At 46.7% G+C, this 21,898-nt stretch overlaps 1 protein-coding gene and 1 long non-coding RNA gene across 2 annotated transcripts in view; one reads left to right on the top strand and one right to left on the bottom strand.

Annotated features, from left to right (window-relative positions):
• The window catches only part of LOC127579052 (uncharacterized), a 407,687-nt gene that overhangs the window by 74,696 nt on the left and 311,093 nt on the right, over positions 1-21,898 (bottom strand). The window lies entirely within an intron of this gene.
• LOC127578980 (uncharacterized) overlaps positions 1-21,898 on the top strand; it is a 44,560-nt gene that overhangs the window by 22,075 nt on the left and 587 nt on the right. The gene's annotated exons all lie outside the window — the stretch shown is intronic.

The following is a 21,898-nucleotide window of genomic DNA, read 5'->3' as shown; positions in this document are numbered from 1 at the left end:
AAACTTGAAAACACTCACCACCAGGCTCAAGGACAGCTTCTATCCCGCTGCTGTAAGACTATTGAACGGACCTCTTGTACTATAAAGATGAAATCTTGACCTCACAATCTACCTCGTCTTGGCCTTGCACCTTATTGTCTTCCTGCACTGCACTTTCTCTGTAACTGTAACACTCCATTCTGCATTCTGTCCTTCCTTTCCCTTGCACTGCCTCTATGTATTAATGTTTTGAAATGATCTGTATGGATCTCTGTATTTCAGTACACGTGACAGAATCAGAGTTAATATCCTCAATGGCAGGGAGGGTTGTGCCCGTGATGGAGCTGGCTGAGTCTACAACTTTCTGCAGCCTCTTGTGATCCTGTGCATTGGAGCCTCCATACCAGGCGGTGATGTAACCAGTCAGAAAGCTCTCCACCGTACATCTATAGAAATTTGCAAGAGTCTTGGTGACATACCAAATCTCCTCAAACTCCTAATGAAGTAGAGTCGCTCGCTTGCCTTTGTGGTGATTGCATCAACGTGTTAGGCCCAAGATAGATCCTCCGAGATGTTGGCGCCCAGGAACTTGAAGCTGTTCACACTTTCCACCGCTGACCCCTCAGTGAGGACTGGTGTGTTTTCTCCCAACTTCCCCTTCCTGAAGTCCACAGTCAATTCCTTGGTCTTGTTGAGTGCAAGGTTGTTGGTGTGACACCACTCAACCAGCTGATCACTCCTGTACGCATCCTCATCACCATCTGTGAACAGTAAACCAATGACTAATTTTGGCCTGTTGTACCTTCAGACTTGTGGCCATGCCTTCAACTGTGCAGACTATAAGTCTGAAATTCCCTCTCTTAATCTCTCCATCTGTACAAGATGCTCCACCGTTCAACATGATCTTGGCTGAACTGATTGTAACCTTAACTCCACCTTCCTATCTACTGCCCTTTGAGGAAGGGAGTCCCAAAGATTCATCACCCTCTGACAGAAAAAAATTCTGTGTCATCTCTGCTTCATGGATGTTAAACAGTGACCCCTTGTTCTGCAACCCCCCACAAGAGGAAACATGCTCCATACATCCACTCTGTCAAAACCTCTCAGTGTTTCAATCAAATCGCCCTCTCACACTTCCAAATTCCAGTGGGTGTAACCCAGCCTGTCTGACCTCTCCTGGTGAGACAACCTGTCCATTCTAGGTATTAGTCTGGCAAACCTTCTCTGAACTGCTTCCAATGCAATAACATCCTTCACCTCATTAGGAGACCAGTATTAGAGTCATAGATTCACGGAGCCACATAGAAATGAAATGGGCCTTCAGCCCATCACATCCATGCTGACCTTTTTGCCCATCTACACTAAACTGATTTTCCCACATTAGGACCACTTCTTTCTGTACCTTGCCTATTTAAGTGTCTGTCTAACTGCTTCTTACATGCAGTGATTGTATCTGATTCCACCAGCTTGTCTGGCAGCGCATTCCAGATATCAAAGTCAAAGTCAAAGCCGAGTTTATTGCCATCTGCACAAGTCCATGTGTGCACAGGTGCAATGAAAAACTTACTTGCAGCAGCATCACAGGCACATGGCATCAGATACACAACATTCACAAGAAAACATAAGTTAGCAATATAAATTATACAAGAACACAATTAGAACAAGAAACAACAAAGTCCATTGAAGTGTAAAGTGGTCCCAGTGTTGCTATACAGAGGTAGTGATTAAGGTCATGCAGGTTGGTTCAAGAACCGAATGGTTGAAGGGAAGTAGCTGTTCCTGAACCTGGTGGTGTGGGACTTCAGGCTTCTGTACCTCCTACCTGATGGTAACTGCGAGAAGATGGCATGGCCCGGATGGTGGGGATCTGTGATGGATGGATGTTACCTTCTTGAGGAAGCGCCTCCTGTCGATACTACCAATGGTGGGGAGGGATGTGCCCGTGATGTATTGGGCAGAGTCCACTACTCTCTGCAGCTTCTTACGTTCCTGCGCATTAGAATTGCCATACCAGATCATGATGCATCCAGTCAGGATATTTTCAGCAGTATATCTGTGGAAGTTTGTTAGAGTAGAGAAACAAAGGACTACATACTGTATGCTGGAATTCTGGATTGAAAACACGATGATGCTGAGGAATTCAGCAGGCCAGGCAGCATCCGTGGAGAAAAGCAGGTGGTCAATGTTTCGGGTCAGGACCCTTCTTCAGGACTGAAGATAGGAAAAGGGGAAGCCCAATATATGGGAGGGAAAAGCAGAGCAGTGGTAGGTGGACAAAAGAGGGGAGGTGGGGTGAGCACAAGGTGGTGATAGGTAGATGCAGGTAAGAGATAGTAATAGGCCGGTGCAGGGGAGGAGGGGAGAGCAGATCCACCAGGGGACGGGTCAAAAGTAAGGAGATAGAGGAAAAAAAATGGGTAGAAAAAAAGAGATAGGCTAGGAAAAGGAAGAAGAGAAGAAACATGGTGGGGGGGGGGAGGTGTGATGTGGGGTTGTGGGGAAGGGGGTGGGGATTACTTAAAGTAGGAGAATTCAATGTTCATGCCATTAGGCTGCAAGGTTCCAAGACAGAAAATGAGGTGCTGTTCCTCCAGTTTGCGCTTGGAATTCTCCTGGCAGTGGAGGAGGCCGAGGACTGACGTGTCAGTGATAGTATGGGAGGGGGAGTTGAAGTGACTGGCAACGGGGAGATGCAGTTTGTTAGAGTGTCCGGTGACAAGCCGAACCTCCTCAACCTCCTAAGAAAGTAGACACTGGCGTGCTTTCCATGTGATTGCATCTACAACTCTCTGTGTAAAAAACTTTCCCTTAAACCCACGCCCTCTTGTTTTTGATACCCCTACCATAAGAAAAAGAATCTGACTACCTACCCTATCTGTGCCTCTCATAATCCCACATATTCTGTCAAATCACCCCTCAGCCTCCTTCTCTCCAGAGAAAACAAGACCAGCCCATCCAATCATTCTCTGCAGCGAAAGTCCTCCAATCCGGGCAACACCCTGCTAACTACAAAACTCCAGGTGTGGTCACCCCAATTCTCTATATAATTGAAGCATAACATTCCTACTTTCATAATTACGTCACTCCACTATAAAAAGGAGAGAGAGAGGGGGGTGGGGGGGAGGGGGGGGAGAGAGTGAGAGAGAGAGACAGACAGACAGACAGACAGACAGAGAGAGAGACAGAGAATGACGTGGAGTAGATTGGAGTAGTTAAAACCGGAGGTGCCAAGGCACAAAAGCGAGTTTGAGTGATAAACAGCTCAGCTGCCCGAACCCAGAATGAATGTGGATCAGAAACCAGGTGGAGTTCCACAGGTTCCTTGCTGAACAACTCAAATTATGGCAGGTTCGTTCTTGCCTGTCATTCCAGACACTGTTGTTATGATAATCTCAGCGCTTTGCCATTAAATGATCTCACTTTCCTCATGTGGGCAGGTGTACAATGGAGTTGATTGCACTTCCTCACAACAAGTTAATGTGGGGCATGATTGGCCAAGGAATCAGATTAAACCGGCTCAGTCAGAGATCCCAGCTCTGAGCCTTTGTTTGTGGTGGATTGCTGCTAAATCATAGAATCGTAGATTAACACAGCACAGAGACAGGCCCTTCGGCCCAACTGGTCCATGCCGACCAAGATGCCCATCTAAGCTAGTCCCATTTGCCTGCATTTGGCCCATATCCCTCTAAACCTTGTACATGTCCAAGCGTCTTTTAAAAGTTGTTATTGTACCTTCCTCTATCACTTCCTCTGGCAGCTCGTTTGGCAGGAACGGTGGTGTAGCAGTTAACGTAACGTTATTACAGCACCAGCGACCCAGGTTCAATTCTGGCCGCTGTCTGTAAGGAGCTTGTACATTCTCCCCGTGTCTGCGTGCGTTTCCTCCGGGTGCTCCGGTTTCCTCCCACATCCCAAAGTCATGCAGGTTGATAAGTTAATCGACCACTGTAAGTTGTCCCTAGTGTGTAGGTGAGTGGTAGAATCTGGAGGAAGTTGATGGGAATGTGGGGAGAATGACTTATAGGGAAATAAGTAAGGGAATAGGATTGGTGGGATTGTTGTGACAGCCAGGTTAGATGATGGGGCAAATCATTCGTTTATACATGACCATTATTTGCTTTGTGCTAAGTTTTGCCCACACACCAACTGTGACTAAACTCCAAAGTGTTTCAGGATATCAACCCGTTATGAGAATTGCTACCAAATGAAGTCTTTTTTTTATGTTGTGTGGGTACTTTCGGAAGGACAGGGATCTCATGACTGTGAGAACTTGTTACATGCAAGGTCAGGTAGGAAAGTACACCGTGTTCTCTCTGTTAAAGGTCACATTGTCACTGGGTCTTCTAGGCCAACATCTCTAATGTTGCTGCTTCAGTGTACACTGTAGTCTCTTACTAAATTGTGTGCAATTCTGGCCGCCCCATTACAGGAAAGATGTGGAGGCTTTCGAAAGGGTGCAGAAGAGGTTTACCAGGACGCTGCCTGGATTAATGAGTATGAGCTATAATGAGAGGCTGGACAAACTTGGGTTGTTTTCTCTGGAGTGTCGAAGGCTGAGGGGAGAGCTGATAGAAGTTTATAAAATTCTGAGAGAGTAGGTGCTCAAAGTCTTTTTCCCAAGTTGGAAATATCAAATACCAGAGGGTGTAGCTTTATAGTGAGAGGGGTTGAAAGTTTAAGGGAGATTTGTGGGGGCAAGGTTTTTAAAAAGAGAGTGGTGGGTGCCTGGAACAGGCTGCCAGGGGTGGTGGTGGAAGCAGACACAATAGATCTGTTTAAGAGGCTGTTAGACACGTGAATGTGCAGGGAGTGGAGAGAAATGGATCACGTTCAGGCAGAAGAGAATTAGTTTAATTCTGCATTGTGTTCAGTGCAAATAACATGGACTAAAGGGCCTGTTCTTGTGCTGTACTGTTCTATGTTCTAAAGCTTCCAAGAAGTGATTATCTAAGATTTGTTCATCTGGGTTTCTAGGAGTGAGAGGGAGATTGGTGAAGGGGTCAGAGGGAATCATGTAAAAGTAAAAGGAGGCACAACACCCATTAGATCCGTGCACAGCCTCAATGCTGACAGCAGTAGGAAGTGTGAACGTCATTAAACAGCATCTACGTCAAGGCATGAGACCTTGGGTTTCACTTCATCCCTGATTCCGTCCCTTTGCACACAGATGATCTTGTAATAAACTGGACATCCTGTCCCAGGAAAAGCAGTAAGCTTGAGAATGGGGCACATTTTTGAATCCAACACAGGATGACAAAAGAATTGATAAAGCGAGAGAAAGTAGCAGATGAGAGTAGACCAAGAAGAATCATAATGTAAGAGCTTCTATAGGTTGGTTACAAAGGAAAAGTCTAACAAGGGCAAGAGAATGTATTACTTGGAACAAGGAAATGGGAGAGGAACTTATAACAAATACTTTGTATCTATTTTCATGGAAGACACAAAACTCTGAGAGATATTGGAGAACTAAGTCTCCAGTACAATGCAGAAGTAAAAGTGAACGTGGAGAGGATGTTTCCATCAGTAGAAGAGTAGGATCCGAGGGCACAGCCTCAGAATTAAGGGACGTTCCTTTAAAACTGAGATGAGGAGGAATTTCTTCAGCCAGAGGGTGGTGAATCTGTGGAATTCGTTGCCACAGAGGGCGGTGGAGGCCAAGTCATTGGGTGTATTTAAGGCAGCGATCGATAGGTTCTTGATCAGTAAGGGGGTTAAAGGTTATGGGGAGAAGGCGGGAGGAGGGGGTTGAAAGAAAAATCAGCCATGATTGAATGGTGGAACAGACTCGATGGGCCGAATGGCCTGATTCTGCTCCTATATCTTATGGTCTTATGGTCTAAAAGAAAAGCATTAATTGAAGAGATACTGAGATCCCAGGGACCTGTTCCCTGAGTTCTAGATGAAGTGGCTCCGTAGGTATTGGATGTTCTAGTCATCATTTTCCAAAACTTCTGTGGATTCTGGAATGCTTCCTGTGGATTGGAGGGAAGCAATTGCAACTCACTAATGAAGAAAGGAAGGAGGGAAACAGGGAACTCGTGATCTGTCAGCCTGACACCAGTACTGGGGAAATGCTAGTGTTGTATTCCACTCCTCAACCCTTGGTTGTAGTTGGGAGGGGTCACCATATAGTCTTTAATTCCAAGGGTGTTCTTGACTAGCTTACTCAAGGGTAAGCTAGCTTTGAAATTTGTCAATATTCAGCCTGCAAGTTTCAAAGCTAGCTTACCCTTGAGTAAGCTGGTTCTGCCTGGGTGTTTTCCCTGGTTAGTGTATCTGGGAACACCCACCCTCTCCATCACCCCAGTGAGCCACTAATACTCCTGAAACCAATGTGTTCCAGCCCATCCAAGAACTGTTGCTGCTGGGCGATCTGATGGCTGTGGATTGAAGATCCAGCTGGTGCAGTGACACTCAGACACCTTTCAACACAGAATAAGTCAGTCAACTCCAACTCCAAAAGAGCCAGGGGCAAGTCAGGGGTTTCTTCACACCCAATGAAGTTTGCAGAATGGGGTGGAAATTTAAGATGTAAAATAAAAACAGAGAATTCTGTGAAGACTCAGCAGGTCAGGCAGCATCTGTGGAAAGAGAAACAGAGTTAACATTTCACTAGGGTCTAGGGACTAGTCCCTTTGTATCTATTCGCACTGAACTTCCATTTTGGAAGGAAAAATGGAAGAACAGATTATCATTTAAATGGTGAAAGACTGCAGCATGCTGTTGTGCAGAGGGACTTGGGAGTGCTTGTGCATGAATCGCAGAAGGTCGGTTTGCAGGTGCAACAGGTTATCAAGTAGGCAAATGGAATGTTGGCCTTCATTGCTGGAGGGATTGAATTTAAGAGCAGGGAGGTTATTCTGCAACTGTACAGGGTACTGGTGAGGCTGCACCTGGAGTACTGCGTGCAGTTCTGGTCTCCTTACTTAAGGAAAGATATACTGGTTTTGGAGGCGGCACAGAGGAGGTTCACCAGGTTGATTCCAGAGATGATGGGGTTAGCCTATGAGGAGAGATTGAGTTACCTGGGACTATACTCGCTGGAATTCAGAAGAATGAGAGGGGATCTTATAGAAACATATAAAATTATGAAAGGGATAGATAAGATAGAGGCAGGAAGGTTGTTTCCACTGGTAGGTGAGACTAGAACTAAGGGACATTAAACATAAATTAAACACAATTTTTACAAGAAAGAACACAAGAACACAATTAGAACAAAAAAAAAGTCCATTGTAGTGCAAAGTGATCAAAGTGGTCACAGTGTTGCTGTACTGAGGTAGTGATTAGGGTTGTGCCGGTTGGTTCAAGAACCAAATGGTTGAAGGGAAGTAGCTGTTCCTGAACCTGGTGGTGTGGGACTTCAGGCTTCTGTACCTCCTGCCCGATGGGAGCTGTGAGAAGATGGCATGGCCCGGATGGTGGAGATCCATAGAACCATAGAACCATACAGCACAAAACAGGCCCTTCGGCCCACCGTGTCGTGCTGTCCATCAGACCACCCTCACACTACCTAACCACTGCCTCCCGCATATCCCTCTATCTCACGTTCCTCCATATGCCTATCCAACAAGCTCTTGAACCTGTTCAATGTATCTGCCTCCACCACCACCCCAGGCAGTGCATTCCTTGCACCTTGACGGATGTTGCCTTCTTGAGGCAATGTCTCCTGTAGATACTACCGATGGTGGGGAGGGATGTGCCCATGATGTATTGGGCAGAGTCCACTATTCTCTGCAGCTTCTTATGTTCCTGCGCATTCGAATTGCCGTCCCAGACCGTGATGCAACCAGTCAGGATACTTTCAACAGCACATCTGTAGAAGTTTGTTAAAGTATTCGGTGACGAGCCAAACCTCCTCAACCTCCTAAGAAAGTATCTGACCTCTCAGAAGCACTTCCAACCTTTGAGTCACTGACAGTGGCCTTTGGATGGCCCTTCCCTCCCTCTTGGTATGAAGGCATCTGCCTGGGATCCAGTCTTTCTCCTTGCTTATTTTTGCCATGTGTGCGTGCATGTGTGTGTGCATGTGTGTGTTTGTGTGTGTGTTTGTGTGTCTGTATCTGTGTCCATTTGTGTGTGTGTGTGCATGTGTGCTTGTGTGCATGTGTATGTTTGTGTGTGTGTGTGTGTGTGTGTTATGCACAGAATGATGGACAGGGAACATCACAAGGCAAAAACCTTCAGGAGATTCAAATAAAGGCCACTTACAAGAAGGATAGTAATTGGTGGAGAAATTCTTTGGTCTGGCCATGAAGGGTAAGTGTGAGTATGACAAGCCACTGAATGAGAGTGAGAAAGTAGTAAACTCACAACCTCCCCCTCCCACCACCAACCCTACAGTACTAATGGCAACGTCACCAAATTATTCTTTGCTCCTTATGTTCTGAGCAGTTTCAATTCCCTGCAAGGTTTTTTTGCTCTTGGTCAGTCTCAATGACGCCTATCCCTCTCATCCTTGACTGAGTGTGCTTACATGTGAGGATTAGTGATTGTGACATTGTCAGTCAACAAGAAATAAAGGACACTTGTTTACCAGTACAGCCTGCACCTGAGTGAATCTAATTATATGCTGCAATGTTTTTGATATTTCACACTGCTGTTGTCTTTGCTGATCTCGGAAGGCACAGTCAACAAATTCACTTCCCTGTCTGAAGGGCCAGTTTTAATCTCATCTTGGGTACAATGAAGGTTTGTTTGAACAACATTAATCTATAATTAGATGTCATGTTCGATCAGGTGTGTAAGCTGTTGAAGATTGGTGACGCTGCTCCCGAACTTTCCTTTACCGGACAACAACAAGTGCATCAAAAATTGCCCCAGGTAGGTTGGGGTGATGCCACACCTTGTATAATGGGACTGCAAACATAATGTTCCTTGGTCACAGTTGTTTTCCGCTTTGGCTCAGTTGGAAGCACTCTCTGCTTGACTCAGGTGGATTTCACGTCCCAGTCCTTGAGCTGCCTGGCACTCCACTGTTGCACTGTTGGGCATGCCACCTTTCAAATGAGATGTTAGTACAAGGGCCCTGTTTGTTCTTTACCATGGATGTGATGCTGGGGAGTTCACTGAATGTAGCTGTGGTGGCAGCAACCATTCCTGCTTCCCTGTCAGCATCTCGGCCCACAGCTGCCAAAGGTAGTGATAGGAGCAGCAGAGTGACACAGCCAGTAGAGCTGCTGCCTCATAGATCCAACCTCCTCCGGTGCCAGTCTCACACAACTTGCGGTTTCCTTCCACATCCCAAAGTCGTGTGGGTTGGTAGGTTGATCGGCCGCTGCAAATTGCCCCTAGTGACTGGGTGAGCGGTGGAATCTGGGGAAGTGGGGGCATTGATATTGGTTTATTGTTGTCACTTGTACCGAGGTACAGTGAAAAACTTGTCTTGCATACCGATCATACAGGTCAATTCATTACACAGTGCAGTTACATTGGGTTAGTACAGAGTGCATTGATGTAGTACAGGTAAAAACAATAACAGTACAGAGTAAAGTGTCACAGCTACAAAGAAAGTGCAGTGCAATAAGGTGCAAGGTCACAACAAGGTAGATCGTGAGGTCAGAGTCCATCTCATTGTATAAGGGAACCGTCCAATAGTCTTATCACAGTGGGGTAGAAGCTGTCCTTAAGCCTGGTGGTACGTGCCCTCAGGCTCCTGTATCTTCTACCTGATGGAAGAGGAGAGAAGAGAGAATGACCCGGGTGGGTGGGGTCTTTGATTATGCTGGCTGCTACACCAAGGCAGAGAGAGGTAAAGACAAGAGTCCATGGAGGGGAGGCTGGTTTCCGTGATGCGCTGGGCTGTGTCCGCAACTCTGTGCAGTTTTGTGCAGTCCTGGGCAGAGCAGTTGTTCCACCAAGATAGGATGCTTTCTATGGTGCATCGATAAAAGTTGGTGAGTATCAAAGGGGACATACCGAATTTCTTCAGCCTCCTGAGGAAGTAGAGGTGCTGGTGAGCTTTCTTGGCGGTGGCATCTACATGGTTGGACCAGGATAGACTGTTCACTCCCAGGAACTTGAAGCTCTCAACCCTCTTGACCTCAGCACCATTGATGTAGACAGGTGCATGTACACTGCCCCCTTTCCTGAAGTCAATGACCAGCTCTTTTGTTTGTTGACATTGAGGGAAAGGTTGTTGTCATGAGTTAGGGTAAGATTAGTTTAAAAATGGCTGCTTGATATTTGGTGGCGCCTCGGTAGGTCAAAGGGCCTGTTTCCGTTCTCTACGGGTCAGTTAAAGGTGCCCTGCACTAACCCCCTCCTTCACCTAAGCTGCTCCCCAGACCTCTGCATTCAAGCCGAGAGACGCAGATTCCCCACAACGACAGGCAGCCAAGCCCCTCGGAATCAGAGCCCAGTCCTGATGCAGGGTCTCGACAGTTCCTTTCCTCCCACAGATGCTGCTCAACCCACTGAGTTCCTCCAGTCTGTCGACCGATAAACAAAGTGGCTTCGTGGTGATCTGTCATTCTTGATCTGTGTAATGAGTTGTGAATGGTAAGGTGGTGGGACTGACACGGAGGAGGTGTAATTAGGGGAATATGAGTAATGGTACGCAACTACCAGAAAAGAACTCTGATTGTTGGAAATGTCGAGGTCGGGACGGATAATTGTCTGAACTTAATATTAAATCTGGAAAGCTTAATGTCTCTACTGGGAAATGTGTAGGAGGCCAACTACAGTGTTTATACACTGCTAAGAAAACTACTTAGTCAAAAGAAAGTGGTGCATCAACACTGAGTGTGTCTGGAGATGAAGCAAACTCGACAGAAAAACAGCGTCATGCTGAGGAAACTCCACTACAGACTGGCTCCCGGACCCAGCCCACACTGCTTACCGTGTCCATACACTTGACTGTGCATGTGTTTCTATTTGGTCATCTGTTCATGTATCTGTGTGTAGATCTGTATTCTCAGTCCGCAAGACCGGTTGCATCACGGTCTGGGACGGCAATTAGAATGCACAGGAACATAAGAAGCTGCAGAGAGCAGTGGACTCTGCCCAGTGCATCACGGGCACATCACTCCACACCATCTAAAGTATCAACATGAGGCGCTGCCTCAAGAAGGCATCAAAGACCCCCACCATTTGGGCCGTGCCATCTTCTCGCAGCTACCACCGCAGCCACCAAAAATACGTGAACACGGATAAGGACTGAGGCTACTGATGTGGCGGACATTTGTGGTTACGTGCAGACATTGTTGGAATCTGCCTTCCAGGTGAAGCAGTGATTCACCTGCACTTAGTCACAGAGTCATACAGCACAGAAACAGGACCTTCGGCCCAACCTGCCCATGCCGACCAAGATTCCCATCTAAGCTAGTCCCATTTGCCTGTGTTTGGCCCATATCCCTCTAAACCTTTCCTATCCATGTACCTGTCCAAGCGTCTTTGAAATGTTCTTATTTGTCTTTTAACTATTGTTAATACGCTACTTCCAATCTAGTCTACAGCATTCAGTACTCACAACATGGTATCCTCTGGACTGGAGAAACCTCTGCTCAAGAGGTCTCCTCTGTACTGGGGAAACCACTGGAGAACTCCTCTGCCCAAGACCACAGGTTGGCTGACCGCTTTGCTGAAAACCTTTATTCAATCCACAAGTGCGACCCTGAGTTTCCTAGTGACATGGCGTCAAGACAACCACCTCTCCCTCGATGTCAGCAAAACAAAAGAGCTGGTCATTGACTTCAGGAAGCGGGGAGGAGTACACGCCCCCGTCTGTGTCGATGGCGCTGAGGTGCAGGTGGCTGAGAGCTTCCAGTTCCTAGGTATAAACATCACCAACAATATTACGGCGGAGAATTCTCACCAGCTGGAAGAAAGCACTACTTCCTTTCATTCAGCATGTCCCCGATGACCCTCAACAATTTTTACAGATGCACCATAGAAAGCATCCTATCCGGATGTATCACGGCTTGGTACGGCAACTGCTCTGCCCAAAACCGCAAGAAATTGCAGAGGGTCGTGGACACAGCTCGGTCTGTCATGAAACCCACAATCCAGGCCATTGGAAGCTGGTCCAACAACTTCACCACTGTGCCACCTGACCCCCTCTCTCATTGTATTCTCAGCCTGTGTATGCTCCTGTGCCATATCCTGTACCGCCAGTTCATGCCTACATGTGTGTCTGTGTGCATGTATGTATTTGTGTCTATGTATGTATAACATACATGCATTTGTCTGCAGTGGTCTATTTGCATGTACGTACATGCATATGGGTTTGTGCATGTGTGTACACACGTGTGTGTGCGCGTGCGTGTGTGGGTGTGTGTGTGTGTGGGCACACGTGTGTGGGTGTGTGGGCGTGTGTGTGGACATGCATGTATGTGTGTGTGTGTGTGTGTGTGTGTGTGTGTCTGTTTGTCCTGCACTCTGTCCCAGGAAGAGATCACCAGGAGGACAGAGGAGAAGGTTCGGGAATGCTCAAAGCCTCGATGGAGAAATGCAGTCTCCCTACATGTACATCTGTGTGTATATGTGTGTGTGTGTGTGTGTGTGTGTGTGTGTGTGTTTGTGTGTGTGTGTGTTTGTGTGTGTGTGTGTGTGTGCGCGCGCACGTACAGGTATAGCTGTGGTTCCGGGTGTTTCAAGGCCACAGTTTATAAACCATAGCCTCTCATCACTCACAGTTTACAGTGCCAAGCACTGTCTCTATGACTCATGATAAATCCCAGGTCATGTCCAGTTTATCAAAACAAATTATTCCCATTGGTAATTACTGTTACATTTTCACTTTGCAAATTTACGACAATGGAGGGTGGGTTCTCACTTTTAACAGATATTTCCCGAACATGACTTTCAGGAGGTGGTGTTGAGTGCTGGACACAAGCCATGATTCACTTCCCTTCCTCCTGTTGACGAACTCCATCTCACCACCTCTCCCCTACAAAGTTTTTTTCACTTCAGTTTTTAGGATCTGGGTGTCACTGGCAAGGCTAGCATTTGTTGTCCATCCCTAACTGCCCTTGAGCTGAGTGGTTTGCCTGCAGGTGCATCAATCGCGTTGGTTGATTAGGGTTCTGTCAAAGGAATTGTCAACGTTTCAGACTGCATCAGGACTAAGGAAGGATATAATTGTGATAGGTGGGTAAATTGGTAAATTGGTAAATTGGTTTAGTATTGTCACATGTACCAAAGTACAGTGGAAAACTTTTGTTTTGCATACCGTCCATACAGGTCATTTCATCGCATCAGTGCATTGAGGTAGTACAAGGGAAAACAATAACAGACTGCAGAATAAAGTGTTACAGTTACAAAGAGAGTGCAGCGCATGTTGAGACTGTCAGCTTGGAGAGTCCCAAGGCAGAATATGAGGTGTTGCTCCTCCAACCTGCGCCTGGCCTCTAAGTGGCAGTAGAGTGGTAGATTTCTGTAATTTCCGGTAATCCCCTCAGTCTTCCCCATTTCTCCTCACCCCCCCCTTTTGTTTTTTCTCATTCCTGTGGCCCCTCACCCCTTCTCTTCCCCCCACCCCCCCATGACTTGCCCATCACCTCCCTCTGGTTCCCCGGTTCCTTCCCTTTATTCCAGGGTCCACTGTCCTATCCTACTGGATTCCTTCTTCTTCAGCCCTTTGCCTCTTCTACCCATCACCTCTCAGCTTATTACACCTTCTCCCCCCCCCCACCCACCTATCTTGCCCCTCTCACCTGAACTCACCTATCCCCTGCCTGCATGTTCTCCTCCCCCTCCCCGTCCCTTCTTATTCTGGCTTCTGCCCTCTTCATTCCCAGTCCTGATGAAGGGTCTCGGACTGAAACGTCGACTGTTTATTTCCCTCCATAGATGCTGCCTGACCCGCTGAGTTTCTCCTGCACTTTGTGTGTGTTGCTGCAGATTCCAGCAGCTGCAGAATCTCTTGTGTCTCAGTGTAGTTGTTCTGTGTGGCTTACTTCCGGCTCTTTACACTCACCTCCAGGAGCTTGGGAAGGAGGAACGGTAATCAAGGCAAATATTTGGACTGTGTATTTCAGGAAAATGAGAAATTATTGACATTATCTTTGCATTTGGCACAACAGTGAGACAAAGCAAGCAATTCAGAAACGGGCAGGAGCTTGGCAGTATCAGATCCAATGGTGCGATGAAAGGTCAGACAGAAACATGAAACTTTAGGGGCGGCACTGTCGCACAGCTGGTAGGACCGCAAGCTCACAGCACCAGAGACCCAGGTTCAATCCTGACCTTGGCCGCTGCCTGCTGTCTGTGTGGAGTTTGCACGTTCTCCCTATGACCATCCTCCCGGGTGCTCTGGTTTCCTCTCACATCCCAAGGACATGTGGATTAGTGGGTTAATTAGCTTCTGCAAATTGCCTCTAGTGTGTAGGTGAGTGGTACAGTCTGGGGGGAGTTGATGGGATTGTGGGGAGAATAAAATGGGATTAGTGCAGAATTAGTGTAAATGGGTGGTTGATGGTCAGTGCAGGACTCAGTGGGCCAAAGGGCCTGTTTCCATGCTGTATCTCTCTGATTTGTATTACGAGGTTCAGGAACAGCTACTTCCCTTCAACCACTCAGTTCTTGAACCAACCGGCACAACCCTAATAACTACAGTTTAGCAACACTGTGATCACTCTGCTCACTTGCACTGAAATGGACTTGGTGTTTTTCTGTTCTAATTGTGTTTAATTTGTGCATGATTTACGTTTAATTTATATTTTTCTTGTGAATGCTGCTTATCTGATGCTCTGTACCTGTAATGCTGCTGCGAGTAAGTTTTTCGTTGCACCTGTGCACACATGGACTTGTGCAGATGACAATAAACTCGGCTTTGATTTTGACTTGCATTACGATGCCTTTCACATCTCCTTCATGTTGTGAACGCAACCCAGCCTCCCTTCCATTGACTAACTCTGCCTCCTTCTTCACAGACAACACCTGACCCACGAAACATTGCCTGCAGTTTCACCTCTTATTTCTGATCCAGGAGTGACATTCTGGAAGGTCAAAGTCATCATGACTTATTCTGCGGATTTCTTGAGAACTCTGGTATCACTCCTCTGTGCACTCCCACAGCACCAGTTCACATGCATGGGTGGCTGAGGTAGCGTTTGGATCCGAGACCTTCGGATGTAGTGGTGAGAGTGCTAATCCTGAGCCAAGTGTGGCCTGCTGATTTGGGTGAACAGAACTCTGGTTTTGAGAAAGTACCTTGGAGCAGGAGACAGCAGGAAGCTTCGTCTCAATCCCATGGGAACAGTTGGCAAGGTCACGCAGGCTGCCGGATCTGGGATGAAATTGCAGGGGAGCACTTGCTAATGTTGGGAAGGACTAGGAAGCTTAGGGTGCAGAGAACAACTTGCACCACATGCCTTTCACATCCCTTTCATGTTGTGAACACAGCCCAGTCCATGAGGCAAACCAGCCTCCCCTCCATTGACCCCGGCTGCCTCGGGAAAGCAGCCAATGTAACCGACCCCTCCCACCCCGGACATTCTCTCTTCTCCCCCCTCCCATCAGGCAGAAGATACAAAAGCTTGAGAGCACGTACCACCAGGCTCAAGGACAGCTTCTGTCCCGCTGTTATAAGACTCTTGAACGGACCTCTTGTATGCTATAAGATGAACTCTTGATCTCCCAGTGTACCTCATGGTGGCCCTTGCACCTTATTGTCTACCTGCGCTGCACTTTCTCTGTAAATGTAACACTATATTCTGCATTCTGTTTTCCTTTTTACTACCCCAATGTACTTATGTATGGAATGATCTGTCTGGATGGCATGCAAACAAAAGCTTCTCACTGTGTCTCAGTACATGTGACAATAATAAACCAATACCAATAAAATACTTCTGAATTACTGCCATGACTAGTAGAAAAAAGAGCAGGTGAGTTGTGCACAGAAAGCGCCAATGAACAGTGGTGTGGTTGCAGCTGGATTACCTTGATTTAGAACATAGAACGCAAAACATAGTACAGCCCTTCAGCCCACAATGTTGCGCCGAACTAATTAAACTAATGGCACCTAATCCCTTGTGCCTGCACGTGGTCCATATCCCTCCATTCTCTGCATATTCATGTGACTATCTAAGAGCATCTTAAACACCTCTATCGTATCTGCCTCCACCACCACCCCTGGCAGCACATTCCAGGCACCCACCACTCTCTGTGTAAAAAGCTTGCCCCGCACATCTCCTTTAAACTTTCCCCCTCTCATCTTAAATGCATTCCCTCTAGTATCAGACATTTCGACACTGGGAAAAAGATACCGGCTGTCTACTCAATCTATGCCTCTCATAATTTTATAAACTTCCATCAGTAAATTCTAAATCCTTTATCACTAAATTCTATTTAGATTTATGATCCCAGAGATAGAAGGTAGTAGGCGCCATGGTAGTGTAGGCGGCACAGTAGTATAGCGGTTAGCATAACGCTATTACAGTGCCAGCGACCCGGGTTCAATTCCGGCCGCTGTCTGTAAGGAGTTTGTACGTTCTCCCCGTGTCTGCGTGGGTTCCCTCCGGGTGCTCCGGCTTCATCCCACATTCCAAAGACGTACGGGTTTGGAAGTTGTGGGCATGCTATGTTGGCACCGGAAGTGTGGCGACACTTGTAGGCTGCCCCCAGAACACTCTATGCAAAAGATGCATTTCACTGTGTGTTCCAATGTACATGTGACTAATAAAGAAATCCTATCTTCAGTAAAACCTTCTACATCCACCTGAGAGAGTGGGCAGAGCGCTCATTTGTATGTCAGCAACTTTGACCTTGCAGAATTCCGGACTCAAACGCCGGCTCTTGCCACCCACCAGCCCCAAAGTTCGGACCTTGGCCCTAGCTCCAGCCACACACCCCAGCTGAACTCTGGACCCCCGACTCACAGTCCAGACTAACAAGTGAGCCAAGTGCTGGACCATCAGGATTTCTGAACAATCAGATGTCAGATGCCGGGGTGCATCTCAGCCTGGAATGGCAACTGCTCTGCTGTGGACCGACGGTGAGGGGTAAACACTACCCAGTCCGTCACAGGCTCCTCACTTCCTTCCATCCAGACCACCTTCACCGTGCGTTGCATCAGGAAGGCTGACGGTATCGTCAAGGATTCCTGCCCCCCTGGCCATTCCCTTCTGTCTCTTCTACCTTCTGGGAGAAGATACAGGAGCTTGAAAGCCCGGATGTCCGGACTCAAGAACAGCTTCTTCCCCACTGCTGTCAGACTCCTGAACCAGCCACCTCTGTCACATCCCCTTCCCAATGGCACTGCCATGTTCTCAAACTCTTTCTATCTCTTCTGTTATTGTCACTTTAGCATTTCTTTCTGCACTACCTCAGATTGCACTACGAGCTTTGCACCATTCTGTTGCTTTGCCCTGCTCACTGTATGTATTGTTGGATTTATTATTATCCTGTACACTGTTTACTCTGTGAGCTTCACGGGAGCGAGGAATTTCATTGTACCCTGGTGTATATGACAATAAACTTAACTATCAGAGCTTCATCCATGCTATAATTCCTTTCAGGTAGGAACAGGAGCCTGAAGACCCACACTCAATGATTTAAGCAAAGCTTCTTCACCTCCGCCATCAGATTTCTGAACGGTCCATGAGCCCATGAACACTACCTCGTTATTCTTTTTTTTTGCACTATTTATTTATTTTTGTAAGTCATCGTAATTCGCACTGTACTGCTGACACAAAACAACAAATTTCAGGTCATAATAAACCTGATTCTGATTTCTTCACTATTAAAACAGAAATACTATTCGAGATAGCTTCCGATAACATGCGGTGAAATGCACCTAGATGGCTGTTCCGCTTGGATTAAGGTTCATTTTATCAGGAAAGGTTTAGACTCACATGTTGATCTTAATCAAGTGTCCTTAATGTAATATGGAACCAAAACAGCTGCAGAACAGATCCCTGCTAACTCTGGGTATGAGCTTCGGGAACTGGAGCTGTGGATTTCCAAAGTGTTTTGTGGAGCTTGCAAGGTTAACCATCGCAAAACCGCCACGCTGTTTCTGAAAGCCTAAGAATGGAAGTTATTTTCTTAAAGATTGTTTCAGGATGTGTCAAAGTCTGCTGAGACCACCAACAGTGCCCTTTTTATAGAATCCTATATGGTGGTCTGATGTAAAGAGAGAACACGAAGGAACCTGTTGCCTGTGGCCTAACTAATTGTCAGCCTGCTTGCCTGACATCCCTGTGCTCATTGGTCTGCAGGGGGTCTAGGGATTTAAAATTCCCACTCATCTTATTCTTGCTTTACACTGGAACAGAGCTACCTCCGGTGGTCTGGAGAAGGGTATGGAATTTGCAAAACACCAATACCTCACCTACTCCGAGAGAGAGAGAGAGAGAGAGAGAGAGAGAGAGAGAGTGGGGGAGCAAGAGAGAGAGAAGGAGAGAGTGAAGGGGAGAGAGAGGGGGAAGAGAAAGGGGGAAATGGATAGAGAGGGGGAGAGGGGGGATAAGAGAGATGGAGAGAGAGGGAGAAAGTGAGGGAGAGAGAGAGAGGAGGAGAAAGAGAGGGGAGTGAGAGAGAGAGGGAGAGGGAGAGAGAGCATATTTACAGGGCTACGGGAAATAAGGAGGGGGGGATGGGACTGCTGGCTTTGATCTGACATTCCACTGGGAGCTGGCATGGAGCCAGTGGGCTGAATGGCCTCCTTCTGTGTTGTAAAAGGTAAGTTGTTTTTTCAATCTTGCCTTCAGTACCTTGAAACTTCAAAGATGACAATGAAAAGGTGGATGGCGGCAGTCTTTTTCCCAGGGTAGGGGAGTCTAAAACTAGAGCGCATAGGTTTAAGGTGAGAGGGGAAAGATTTAAAAGGGATCTGAGGGGCAATTTTTTCACACACAGGGAGTTGAATGCATGGAACGAGCTGCCAGAGGAAGTGGTAGAGGTGGGGACAATTACAACATCTCAAAGGCATTTAGACAGGTACATGAATAGAAAAGGTTATGGGCCAAACGCAGGAAAATGGGACTGGCTTAGATAGGCATCTTGGTCAGTATGAATGAGTTGGGCCAAAGGGCTTGTTTCCTTGCTGTAACTCTATGATTCTATAACTCTATGACCCTAAAACTCAATGACCTTTTGACTCTATAATTCTATGGCTCTATACAGAATCTATAATCTTAATACCCTTATAAAAATGCCCATTTCAGTTTTGGAATTTTGATTTGACCGCAGACTTGGCAACCTGTTGAAGGAGAGCGTTCCATCTTTTGTGTTAAGTCACGCTTGCTGGTGTCACTGGTGAATGGCCTGCCCCTAACTTTATGGCAGCACTCCTTGTTTTGTATTCCCTCCCACCAAAGGAGTCAGAATCTACTCTATCAACTCCATTAATCATTTGAGTTCAGAAGCAACAGCACTGATCTTATGGCAATGCATGAGGCTCCGAGGACACTTGGTAAGGTAAAGTTTCGTCTGGCAGTGAATAAGGGGCCTCCGTTTAAGACGGAGGTGAGAAGTAATTTCTTTTCTTAGAGGTTTGTGAGGTCTATGTATTCTCTACTGCAGGAGCTGAGGAGACTGAACCACTGGAAAGACTGCAACAAACAATCTGCTGGAGATCACAAGATCACAAGACAAGGGAGCAGAAGTAGGCCATTCGGCTCTTTGAGTCTGCTCCAAAGAAAAGGAAAAAAGAAAAAGAAATGAGAAATTGGGGGGGGGGCAAAAAAAACCTAACCCCAATTTCCGGCCTTATCCCCATATCCCTTCATACCCCAACTATTTAGATATCTATCTATCTCTTCCTTAAATGCCTCCAATGATCTGGCCTCCACTGTTGTACGTGGCAAGGAATTCCACAAATTCACCACCCTCTGGCTAAAGAAATTTCTCCTCATCTCCGTTTTAAACCTGTACCCTCTAATTCTAAGATTGTGCCCTCTGGTCCTGGACTCACCCACCAAGGGAAACAGCTTGACCACATCTACTCTGTCCAGTCTTTTCAACATTTTAAATGTCTCTATGAGGTCCCCTCTCATTCTTCTGTACTCCAGCAAGTACAGTCCAAGAGCCAACAAACGCTCATCATACGTAAGCCCTTTCATTCCGGGAATCATCCTCGTAAATCTCCTCTGAACCCTCTCTAACATCAGCACATCTTTCCTAAGATATGGGGTCCAAAACTGTGCACAGTATTCCAAATGAGGCCTCACTAGTGCCCCATGGAGCCTCATCAACACTTCCTTACTTTTATACACTATACCTCTCGAAATGAATGCCAACATAGCATTCGCTTTCACCACCGATCCGACCTGGTGGTTAACCTTTAAGGTACCCTGCACGAGTAGCCCCAAGTCCCTTTGTACTTCTGTACTTTGAATTTTCTCTCCTCTAGATAATAATCTGCCCATTTATTTCTGTTTCCAAAGTGTTCAACTGCACATTTCTCAACATTGAATCTCACCTGCCATTTCCTTGCCCATTCTCCTAAACTATCTAGGTCTCTCTGCAACCTTCCTGTCTCCTCAATACTCTTTACTCCTCCACCTATCTTGGTGTCATCCGCAAACTTAGCCACAAAACCACTTACTCCAGCATCCAAATCGTTAATGTACAAGGTAAAAAGATTGGCCCCAACACCGATCTGCAGTCTCTTGTGCCTTCACTGAATATATTCAAGGTCAAGACAGGCAGGACTTTGGTCTATTGGGCTCTGAAGGGTTATGAGGAACAGACAGGGAGGTGGAGCAATGTCAGCTAAACAAAAGAGATGGTCATTGACTTCAGGAGGTGGGGCAGTGCTGAGGTCAGGAGGGTTGAGAACTTCAAGTTCTTGGGTGTAAATATCACCAAAAGCCTGTCCTGGTCCAACCATGTGGATGCCATGGCCAAGAAAGCTCACTAGCACCTCTACTTCCTCAGGAGGCTAAAGAAATTCAGCAGGTACCCATTGACCCTCACCAATTTTTATAGATGCACCACGGAAAGCATCCTATCCAGATGCATCATGGCTTGGTACTGCGGAGAGCTGTGGACACAAAAACCAGCCTCCCCTCTATGGATTCTGGCGAGGTAGATTGTGAGGTCAAGAGTCCATCTTATTGTACCAGGGGATCATTCAATAGTCTTATAACAGCGGGATAGAAACTGTCCTTGAGCCTGGTGGTACGTGCTTTCGGGCTTTTGTATCTTCTGCCTGGTGGGAGGAGGGAGAAGAGAGAATGTTTGGGGTGGGCGGGTTTTGATTATGTTGGCTGCTTTACTGAGGCAGCAAGAAGTGTAGACAGGGTCCACGGAGGGGAGGCTGGTTTCCGTGATGTGCTGAGCTGTGTCCACAACTCTCTGCAGTTTCTTGCAGCCAGTTGCCATACCAAGCCATGATGCATCCGGATAGGATGCTTGCTATTGTGCATTGATAAACGTAATGTCAAAGGGGACATACACAATTTCTTTAGCCTTGTGAGGAAGTAGAGGTGCTGGTGAGCATTCTTGGCCATGGCGTTTACGTGGTTGGACCAGGAGAGGCTATTGGTGATGCTCACTCCCAGGAACCTGAAGCTCTCAACCCTCTCGACCTCAGCAACTATTGTGAGAATAAGCTACACAAAGCATAAACTAACAGGGGAAAGCAACTGAGTCATGGACTAAAACAACAAAGGAAGGGGGTGTAAAGTCAGCTTAAAATCAGATGCAGAAGGAGAATTAGAGAAGTAGAAAGGACTGGAAGGGAAGGTAAAAGTTTTTTATAAATTAGTTTTGAAACTTTTAAAGTTGCCAACAGAATCTGAAATTAAAAGAGATGTAATGGTTAGTTTTCAGGGCGGAGAGGTTATACAACAGTGACTGACATGGTTTGTATTGTTAAAGGGTACTTGATTTAGAATTTCTTAACATCCGTGTGAGTCGAGCTTACAGTTACCACTAGAATGCAGCAAGTTCACTCCATTCACTGCACCTCATTATCGAGTCACCACATGTGCAAAACCAATGGCAGACTGAGGTACGTTGCTGAAGTAGCTTT

The sequence above is a fragment of the Pristis pectinata genome, chromosome 16 (genome assembly GCF_009764475.1).
Source record: "Pristis pectinata isolate sPriPec2 chromosome 16, sPriPec2.1.pri, whole genome shotgun sequence".
NCBI classification, from domain to species: Eukaryota; Metazoa; Chordata; class Chondrichthyes; order Rhinopristiformes; family Pristidae; genus Pristis; species Pristis pectinata.
The sequence above is the reverse complement of the archived record's forward strand: the minus strand, read 5'-3'. Positions and strand labels throughout refer to the sequence as shown.